Raw genomic sequence first — 11,380 nt, 5'->3', positions numbered from 1 at the left:
AACCATGAGAGACTATGGACTCAGAGAAACAAACTGAGGGTTCTAGAGGGGAGGGGGGTGGGGGGGATGGGGTAGCCTGGTGATGGGTATTAAAGAGGGCACATATTGCATGGAGCACTGGGTGTTATACGCAATGAATCATGGAACACTACATCAAAAACTAATGATGTAATGTATGGTGATTAACATAACATAATAAAAAAAAATTTGACCTGATAAATTTTCAATTTACATCTACAATTTTTCTTTTTTCTTTTTTTTAAAGATTTTATTCGTTTATTTGTGAGAGAGAATGAGAGACAGAGAGCACGCGAGGGAGGAGGGTCAGAGGGAGAAGCAGACTCCCCGCTGAGCAGGGAGCCCGATGCGGGACTCGATCCCGGGACTCCAGGATCATGACCTGAGCTGAAGGCAGTCGCTTAACCGACTGAGCCACCCAGGCGCCCAATTTAAATCTACAGTTTTAAACGATGGACTTATCAGATCAGACACTCAGCACTAAACCCTAAAGTCTATGTAAATCTTTAGATCAAAGGCCTTGGTATTTATATAGGGAAAGAGGAAGAGAGAGAGAAAGAGAGGTGTTGAGAAACAGAAGAGGGTGAGAGAGAGAGCACATGTGTTTTCAAAGGACTCTACATGGAATACTTCTGTAGAGCTGAGAGATAGATTTCAATAGATGGTTCAGGAAGGCCCATTGTTTGAACAGGAACACTACAGAACAGGATGCATTCTACTGGGGAAAGTATAAAAAGCAGTTACAGGTAATGGAAAAAGTCTTTGTAAAAACTTACCTTAAGAGTTATTTACGGTTAATATTCCAAAGGCAAGTGTCTGCATTTTATAGCAGGTCCAGGAAAGCACCAAGAATGTGAAATACTTCACTGTTTTTTAATTTTTTTTTATTTTTTTAAGATTTTATTTATTTATTTGAGAGAGAGAGAGAGAACAAGCAGGGGACAGAGACAGAGAGAGAGGGAAAAGCAGACTCCCCGCTGAGCAGGGAGCCCGACGTGGGGCTCTATCCCAGGACCCTGGGGTCATGACCCGAGCCGAAGGCAGACGCTTAACCCACTGAGCCACCCAGCTGCCCCTGTTTTTTAAACCATAGTGAAATTAAAGCATTTCATGCTGTAAGAATATACATGTGTGTGTGCATGCTTATGTAAATGTTATGTATGCATGTGGGGGGGGCATTGCCTATCTGTACATATAAGCTGATTTCCTTGGATAAGGTTTCTATGAGAAAGAACTTGTGGAAAAAATCCACTAACAAATTATATACATACTTGGAGATTGTTTTCTACCAGTTCTGAATGGAGAGGGTTAACAGGTGTAACAACCTCGAGGCTGGTATAACCAGGAAGCCATTACAGTAAATGAGGTAATAACATATTGCTGAGACTGGGTAAAGGGTAGCTTAGAAAGGATGAACTCAAGCTGGAGCCAGATCTAAATTAATTAACTCCACTACTCTCAAATTCTACTGTGAGAAAGCAATGGCTGAAGCCAGAGCTCAAACTGTACTTTATCACGTTGGAGGAAGAGCAAAATAGTACATATCTTGCTGTGACGTACTTTGGTCAAGTAGTGATATTAGATAACTCTGGGCCAAATATGATTTCTAATTATAGTTTTTATAATTATAATTTCTAGTTATAATTGCTTGAAAGCTTCTCTAATTAGAAAATTCACTTTGGAAATAAGTCCAAAAACATTAAGATAGTTGCAAGATTTGCTTAAAATGGATAAGAAATGTTTGAAATAATGAGGTAGAGTGATCACTATTATATTCCTTTTACAAAGCCTTCTATTAATAATTACTTTTTGGCTTCTTCAGAATTTCCAAAGTATGAAATAAATGGACTATCTCTTAGATCTGTGATGGAGGAGGAAATAAATTCTTAGATTCTCAGGGTGTTAACTCTTTCTACACTCTACATGAAGTGAAAAAGTAGGAGATTCAAAACTTATCTACTTTATCATCAGACATACTTTCCATTCTGGGGGTGGCTTTGCAGAGCTATGAAAAACTGTTCCCAGTTATACAGAAGTGAATAATAAAGTTTTATCTAGAGGAAGAAATTGATTGTACATTGACTCAACAATTACAAATTCTTTTTCTGTTGAGTCCCTCCCTAATGCGTGGTTTGATCCTCTGATGAACATTTCCTCACCATTGGTGTTCAATAAAGTCATGAATTCACTGATGCGATTTAACTTTCACTGCTGCAAGCTATATATAAATAGTTCTAGAAAAAGCCATATGAATACACTAGGTTAGAAAGAACTACAAAGGCATTTATCCAAATCTCTCTGGCCCTCGTTGATCCTGGAAGCCCTTTAATTCCTCCAAACCACACCTGACCTTCTCCTCATATTGGTGTTACCACAGCAGTAACAGCACATTTTCTACACAATTTTTATTTTTATTTTTTTTAAGATTTTATTTATTTATTTGAGAGAGAGAGAGAGAATCTGAAGCAGACTCCATGCTGAGAAGAGCCCATGCTGGGCTTGATCCCACGATCCGGAGATCATGACCTGAGCCAAAACCTAGAGTTGGATGCTTACTTAACCGACTGAGCCACCCAGACGCCGTGCCACACAATTTTTAAATCCCTGAATTTACCTTAGCCTTTTCTGAGCCTTTTGAAGGTGAGATTCAAGCTCTTTCATGTCAACACTCTCAACTTTTCTCCTTTCAGATTATCTTGAACAAAAGAAGGCATCGAGGTGACAAGCTCAGCCCTCTAACAAATCCTTAGTAACCAAAAGGGATTGATAATTCTGATTAAATCATGATGACTGATGATCAAATTTTGCTTCTCCTCAGCTTTCTGAGGCTTCATAAGTGATTGGAAATACCTGGACAAAAGTGAGGAGAACTAGTTTCACTGACACTTTTCTAAGTTGGGTGCAGGTTTGGTAACTGTGTAACAAAATATATTACAGATGGGTGCAAAGGTCTTCTTCCCACTGGGGTCCAGTAGACACACTGGGATGCTCCATCTTAGTGCACAGTGGTGCTGGCGCAGACACCCAAGCAGACGGGAGACAGCCAGCATGAGGAGGCATCTCTGGTAGCTTTGTGGGCATCGGACATCAGGCAACAACTGGGTTACGATGGGACACAGCAGTGGTAGAGTTCAAGAAGATGCCACAAGGTGTCCATGAACAGCTGAGGCCTCAGTATGCAAACACATTAAAGAAGATTGAATTAGAAAGGGTTTGATCAACCCACACACCCACACACACATGCACACACGTACACACACATGGGACGCCAACTGACTTAGGCAGTGAATGTCCTTCCTCCTTTCCTTCCTCTTGGCAGGGTGTCTTGCATAGTTTGCACTCAATAAACATTGGTTGACTTGAAGGTGTGCTCAAGACACTCTGTTCAACCAAAGAATTTTATCCCTTTCCATTTTCTAGACCTTTATCTGTATATTTATTCAGATACAAAGATTTGACATTATTTGTTATAATTTAAAATTTATCCCCAAATGTTAAAAAAAATAAAATTGCCCCATTTATTTTAAAAAGTGAAATAACACTTAAACAAAATAGGTGTTTGCACTATCGAAACGAGAAAGCATTGTGTCCTCGTTCTAAAGCTTGATACTTTGTCAGAGGTGCCCAAGGCTGCTCGGTCGCCAAGCTCCTTCTTGATTCAGAAGCTCTCTGCAGAGTCAGGCTGCCATTAGACACCAAAGGCTGAATTCAGCTTCACAGAAAAGACGAAGTGGTGACCGAGGTTAGAGTTATCTCCTAAATTGGTGTAACTGAAACTCTCTCATATTCCCAGAGTGTGCCTTCTGTCTCCCTTAATAGACTAAACATATGTGTCTTTTCAATCACTTAGGAAAAGATGTTATGAAATAACTATAGTCATAAATGGGCCATAGATGGTTTTAACATAATATCATAATCCATTCATAATTTCTAATTGACTTTCAAATGCATCCCAGTTAGCTAAGATATTTATTTTTAATGACATATTATCCAGTAAAGGTCATAGAAGAAATCATGGATAGTTTCTGTTCAATGTTACAAAAATAACATTATGGTCATCTATTTGGTTTTCCAAAGAATAATAATGTGTTTCTCCCTCTAATTTAAAGTTTTTAGTTGTATTACATTCTTATTAGCCAAATGAAAGGAGAATGCTATTTTTCAATGGCATTGCATGCCATGTTCACTTTAAAGTTATGTTATTTTCTTTCTCTACAGGGGTATTATTTGTTCTAGACTGACAATCATTTATTATGATCAGCGTCCCCTTTGGATGTGGTGCTGGGATCTCATTTTGCATGTCTGCAAAATGTCACTACCATCATTAGGTTAGAGCCTGTCCAATGAAATTGATCGATGTAATTTTTTTAAAAGGAGATGAAATATTTGTTCTTTTACTGACTAGATTGGTTGCTTTATTTTAGTGATTTGTTTGGTCTATATACTTCATTTCATAGCTCTCTCTCTTAAGAACTTATGGTATTTGAGTTAGATTTTTGTCTGGTAATAATCAATATTTTAATAATTATAAAATATATTTTTACATTTACTTAATAGCATCCTTTAGTAGTTGAATGTTCAAACACATAAATGCAATACTACATTCTCTAAACGAAGGCAGTGTTCTCTACTACCTTTGAGTTACATACCTCTTGAGAGTCTAATGAAAAGCCATGGGTACCCCCTCAACATTGCGGGGACACAATCAGGAAGCCCCCTTGCAGTGCTAGGAAGAAATTATAGTGATGTCTTAATAATTCTGTTTCATGTTTATTTGCTTCTGGTTGAGAATGCAGAGTTCTCTGCTTCCCTTAATCATTTACTTGCTGGTAAGGGTTCAAGTCCCTCCTCAGAACAGAACCTGAAGAACCTATGTCAGCTATTACCAGCTCCTGCGTACAGCCTTACACTTAGGAGAAAAAGTCACCGATTCTAAAGCAACTGAAAACATAGCCACCTCTAACTGAAGCTTTTACTCTTATGATAGCAGACATGAAAAAGAATGGAAAGAAAGAGAAGCAGAAGAAGTTAGAGCAACTTTCTGGAATAGAGAAGTGTTTCTAGCTTTACCAAGATTCCTAGAATCCACCTCCCCCTACCTGCACACACACACAAGCCTATCTTATAATTCACAAAAATGTGGAATGAATTCTCTCTGTCTCCATGAGTGTCTAGTATTTGAGATAGAAAGTATCAATGCTTCTCTTTCTGGTACTTGGCATAATCTTGCTTGGGCTACATAATAGGGATAAATTACAGAATCTTGTTTGCCCAAGAAGAATGTTTTGGAAGAAACTCTTAAGAAAAATGTCCTTATCAAAAGAAGGGAGATATTAATTCATTCTTATCATTCACTACAAATTCCACTTAAATATTATATGTTCAATGTGATAAACAATCAAAAGGCCACAATTCAAACACTTGATATCCTCTCAGTATCTTTATTCCCCGTCCCCAAAGTGGTTTTGCCAGGACAAAAGTAATACATGCAGTTCCACATAACTGATCATTTTACTTGCTCTTCTCTTTCAAACATATTAGCTGTATTTGTTTCAACAAAGACTTACTGAAAGGGATTCTGTCCTGAAATGATTATATTTCATAGTCATATGCCTCTTTCACTTAGCTCTACTTTTTTTCATTGAGCCAAAAATATTTTTCAAGATTCACCAGCACCCTCAGTCTACTGATTCTCTTTTCCCAAAGCACCAATCATTATTTTTTCCCTGCAACTTTTAATATATCTTAAGTTTTTTACTTGAACATCACATTTCAGTAGCATCATGTCTTCTATCAACTTCCAAATCAAGTCAGATAATTATCTAAGCACTCGGCTCTCATGTTATGTCTTAATTATCTAGATATTTGCTGGGTATGTGTGGGTATAAATTTTCTCGTGCTTGCTTTTGTTTTTTAAATATAAGAAAACGTTACGTTTGCTTTAGTCACCTGGGGTGCCCCTTCACAGGCTGGTGAACGTCCCCTGTATCCCAGGTCATAGATCTTACCCATCCTCAGTGCTACAGCTCAATAACCTGAGTTTAAAACTGTGTTTCCCTTCCAGTTTTCATGAAAATCCAAATGTATCATGAAAATTAATATTTTTGCAACCTAAATAATTTGAGGAGGTAACAAATGACCATTTGCCATCTTTCTGGCTTGCAACTTTTGTTCTGCTTTATTTTTTATTTTTCTTTCTGTGTTCTAGGCCTCCTCCCTTCATCTCCTATCCCTCCCTAACCTCTGCCCTTTGCTGAAAATCAGGGCCCTCTGCAAAACCTACCCTCCTTCACAAACTCAGCTGCTTTGCAAATGGGAGGAGATGCCCATGGGGCTCTCTGTTCCTTCATGTGCTTCTTTGGAGATTCAGATTCTTAGATAGTGATGAAGTTTATAAATTACGAGTTTTCAAATCCTAAGAATGATGGCAAGTGGCATTTTTGAAAGAATATCATTGTAACACGTATTTGTTTTTTACTGGCAAAGCAACACTGTTGCATGCATGTCATGTCTTCATTTTGGACCTCAAGTGACTTGTACTAGCTAAGGCCTAACCTTGCAAGTGTCAGATCTTAATGATAATAAATAGATTTTAAGTCTTATAGGAAAAGCTTGTGAGTATTCAGCATTTTGCTACCCCCTCTAGTGCGCTCTCTCTCTCACTCTCTCTCTCTCTCTTTCTCTCTCTCACACACACACTCTCTCTCTCTTTCTCTCTCAAATAAATAAATAAAATCTTAAGAAGAAAAGGGGGGTGCCTGGGTGGCTCAGTAGGTTAAGTGACTGCTTTCGGCTCAGGTCATGATCCTGGAGTCCCAGGAAAGAGTCCAGCATCAGGCTCCCTGCTCATTGGGGATTCTGGTTCTCCTTCTGACCCTACCCCCTCTTGTGCACTCTCGCTCTCTCACTCTCTCTCAAATAAATAAATAAAATCTTTTTTAAAAATCAGCATTTTTAACTAGTTACAATTACATATATGCCTACTGAATTTATCTGATTTTACCTGTTCATATAATGTATTCATGTCTTTAAGTATGATCTTTTGAGGTAAATACTTGACTAGGACATATATATATATCTATAAATATCTGTATATGTTGATATGTCTATATATATCAACATATCTATTTATATACACATATATACACATACCCACATACATACATATATGTCACCATATCTCTATATATGTTATATAGATTTATAGATATATTTACACATATATACACATACACACACATACATATCTACATACATACATTATGTCAATTTAATTAAACAGTGTCTTAAAGATGATTAATTTGTCATCCCACCAAAAAGATATCACATTTAATATCATTATTTCCAAGAAACAGACTCCCAATTTTTTTAGCAAAGACTTCTCCATCCAAAGATAATAAATTATGGAAATCTAGACCCACCATAGGTATTTCTGATTGGAACACAAATAAACAACTTCCTCACTTAAAAATATTACCCTATTAGAACATTTCATTTCTGTATTTTAATCTCTGATTCACTATACTAGTATGTTTTGAATATAATTATTTTTATCTAGATCTATGATAAAAATATTTTTTTAATCCAGTAAAATATTTTCAAGGAATTTGTGCTAAAGATAAATAATGGCTAAAGAAAAGAATAATAAGTGCTTTGAGATGGAAATAGGTTTTTTAACAAAACTTGATGAAGTAAATATTTTATAGTTATTTACATTCTGTTTAGTTATGTGCCAAACAGAGAAAGCAGAAGTATAGCTGAAATATTGTGTTCCTCAGAAAAGTGAGAACCCAGGGATGCCTGGGTGGCTCAGCTGGTTAAGCGTCTGCCTTCGGCTCGGGTCATGATCCCAGGGTCCTGGGATCGAGCCCCGTGTCGGGCTCCCTGCTCGGCAGGGAGTCTACTTCTCCCTCTCCCTCTGTGATCTCTCTCACTTTCACTCTCTCAAATAAATAAAATCCTTAAAAAAAAAAAAAAAAGAAAAGAAAAGTGAGAACCCAATCAAATTACTTAAATCTGCATACTCCTAGGCTTAACAAAAATAATTTTAAACTCACAGCAAAGTTGAAAAGATAGTGCACAGAGTTTGCTTATGTGTGATTACCTAGCTTGTTCTGTAATGTAACATTAATTTTAATTACCTAATTCTCTAATTCTTTAATAAGTAGAGGTAATCCAAATAAAATAACCAAAAAAAGCCTTTTTGAGAGAAAAATGTGAAAGCATTATTTCAAGACAAACTGTAGGTAAGACACCAGGATAGCTCCAATATATAAAGAAAATGAGTATAGTAAATCAGGGTAAAATGGGATGGGTAGTGAGTTACATAAACCGGAGATCATAAAGCTAATGTGTGTTAATTTTATCGTTGGTTCTGTGGATTACTATTTCACTCAACAGAGTTATTTCTTGCTTACAATTCACTTTTTAAAAAATTAGTCAAATGTGTATATTTATTAAAGCAAACTATAGTAAGTGTATAATTTTCTGAACTTTGGAGTTCAACTAGGAAACATGGAATGATTTTGCAAACTGTGTTTCTATGCAAAACAAGAGTATTTCACCTTCACAAATCTGTGATTCTAGGTAGGCAGATCTCATAATGTGTGCTGTATTTCCAACCCACAAGAATAGAGATGTATTGGCCCAACTTCCCCTAAAGTTAATTGCAGTTTTGTTAGTAAACCATGAAAGTTATGATAATCTAAATGCATAAATATTAGACATTTAAGTATATCAACAAGTCAAGTTCTGACTACTTTTAAAAGAAGTCTATGAAATTCTTGCCTGGGACTTATAAAAATAAAGCTACTACTTATAATGAAAAGGACAAAAAAAAAACAGTAAAAAATAAAGATAGAATATTCTTGGGTTAAGTATTTAATTTCTGCCTATGCAATAATTGTTATTACTTAGTTTTTCCTTTAATTGGAAGCTGAAGCTGAATATCTAAAGAAGTTAGGAGATACTTCTGTGATTTATATAATGTATGGTGATTAACATAATAAAATAAAATAAAATAAAAAAGAAAAGGCAAAAGAATACCAAAGACAAAAAAAAAATTACAACTGAAGACTTTGATCAAGTGTAGAAACCTCTCAGTCTAACATGAAGCACTTTGGAAGTTTGATGGGTTGCTATGAGATGCTGGTTCTTATTTTCTTTGTGAAGTAGGACAGTCAAGGGACATACTGCAATTCACAGGTAAAATTAATAAAGAATCTTCCTTGGGAGTGACTGAGTATGTATAAAAATTGATATTGCGAGTAATAAAAATTAGTTACTTTTTTCTTATCGAAGTGGCAATAATTTTAAAAATCTGGTATTGCTGAGCATGTGGAGAAATGTTCAGACAGAACAGAATAAGTATGAATAAGTAATGCCAAATACTTAAAGCCTAATTAACAGTAAGAACAAAGGCTTGGAGCTGTGATAGAGAATTGTACGTCCAGGTAAAATCAGCATGATTGGAAATCAGGATTTTTATAAGAGCACAGTGATAAATAGTACACAGTAGAACAGAATTGAGACAATTCCTGACACTATGAAAATTATAATTTAATAAGCAATTTAAAGCTTTTTTAAAGCAGGCAAATGAATTAGTTGGTAAAATTGTGTCTTTGGAAGATATTTCTAAAAATGAATTATTAGTGGCATTCCTGGAATTAAACTGGACAAAAGCTAGGAGACTTTTGCAATTGGCCAAATATGAGGTGTGGAAATCAAGTGCACTTAATGGCAATGAAAATGAAAAATAATAAAAAGGAACAGATAAGAGGGATCATGTAAAATAGAATCCTTAGCAGCTGGTGGTTAATGGGATATATAACTGAAGCTAAATTATGATGAAAAACATACCAGACTCATTTTGATGTGTTCATACCAAATAATAGAGCTTAATGGTAAGGAACTCAAGATCATGAGTCTGCCATTTGCATGAGGGGGGCATAGTAGAGTCCGTGAAAATTTGTCTTGACTGAATTTTTTCAGACCATTGATGATCAAATTATGAACTGACACAAAATTTCACACCAATATGAAATATCTGTCTATCTGTCCATCTGTCCATCCATCCATCCATCAATCAATCTAGCACAGAGAAATCTACCATGAGGACAACTTACTTGCCTTTTCTGAGTACAGTTAAATACTTTTGAATTGTTTAAAAATATAGCACGTCGGTCTATTTAGTATATGTACATAAGTGAACACTATGTAACTATTTAAGTAGTTATTTTCAGACTTTATTTATGATTCTGAAAAATTTTGTATTTAAAACACAATGGAACTCTAAGGAGAATCTTGGTACTCTGGTTTCTGTAATGAGATTCCCTTAATCAAATTATTAATAGCACTGAGGTGGTTGAGATGAAAAGGTTTTTCCCCTTAGTTTATAATGCAGGCATTTATTAAGATAAGTTTCTATCTCATTATTACAGTAAATGCGTGAATATCAACATTTCTCTCATCCCTCTGTTCTCAAAGCACATAGCATACTATTTTGCAAACTTTTGGTTTCACATCTTTCCCCAGATTGCAGGAAAAAATAATCAGTCCTGGCTATTTCTCTGTCATTATTTATGGAAATGTATAATCTTTTCACTGAGGAATTAAGTGGGGAAAGCTACTTTACACCAGTAGTAGATAAAAGCAGCTGAGTAGGAATTGGTATTATTCATTATCAAGTTTTTGTTGTTGTTGTGGTCTGGTCTTTCTTCGAACCTGGCCTTGCTCTTACTTTACTGAAATTGTATACCAACAACAGGGAGATGGCTGATATGGGAGAGGCTAAAAAGTTCAGTCTGCTGGGAGAGGGATTCATTTCAGCCCATCAGTGCGGTTATTCTGCTAAGTGGTGACATAATCCCAAATTCACATTCCCAAGAGATTGACTCTCAGGATCTCTCCCATTTGCTGACTTTACTGCAAAAGAATGCCAGCTTCTGCCATAATTGAGGAAAAAGGTTTTCAGGCCAGATTATCATTTCTGAAATGGATCACATAACATATCTAAAAGTGTTAGTATAAGCCCAGCCTTCTGCCTGGAGATTGTCTTCTTTGCAAATAAATAAATAGATTTTTTTTTTTAAATCCTGTTTTATAAGGGTACCATATATTGGGCTTTTCTTTTTAATTCCAATAATTCTGGTTTTCTAAAAGAAAACACATTAGGCAAAAGAGCATCCTGGATCAACATTTAATACAGGGGAAAAAGAGAAAAAACTAGAAACAATACGGTTATTGGAACAATATGGAAACTATATGGTTAGTACTGAATGATCTGCAATCACTAAAAATATGGGCTAAAGCTCCAAATATGCTTCATTATGTCAGAAAGACTCCATGACATGTTAAGGGAATA

Source organism: Leptonychotes weddellii, chromosome 5, assembly GCF_054177405.1.
Source record: "Leptonychotes weddellii isolate Sample4059 chromosome 5, ASM5417740v2, whole genome shotgun sequence".
NCBI classification, from domain to species: domain Eukaryota; kingdom Metazoa; phylum Chordata; class Mammalia; order Carnivora; family Phocidae; genus Leptonychotes; species Leptonychotes weddellii.
The sequence above is the reverse complement of the archived record's forward strand: the minus strand, read 5'-3'. Positions refer to the sequence as shown.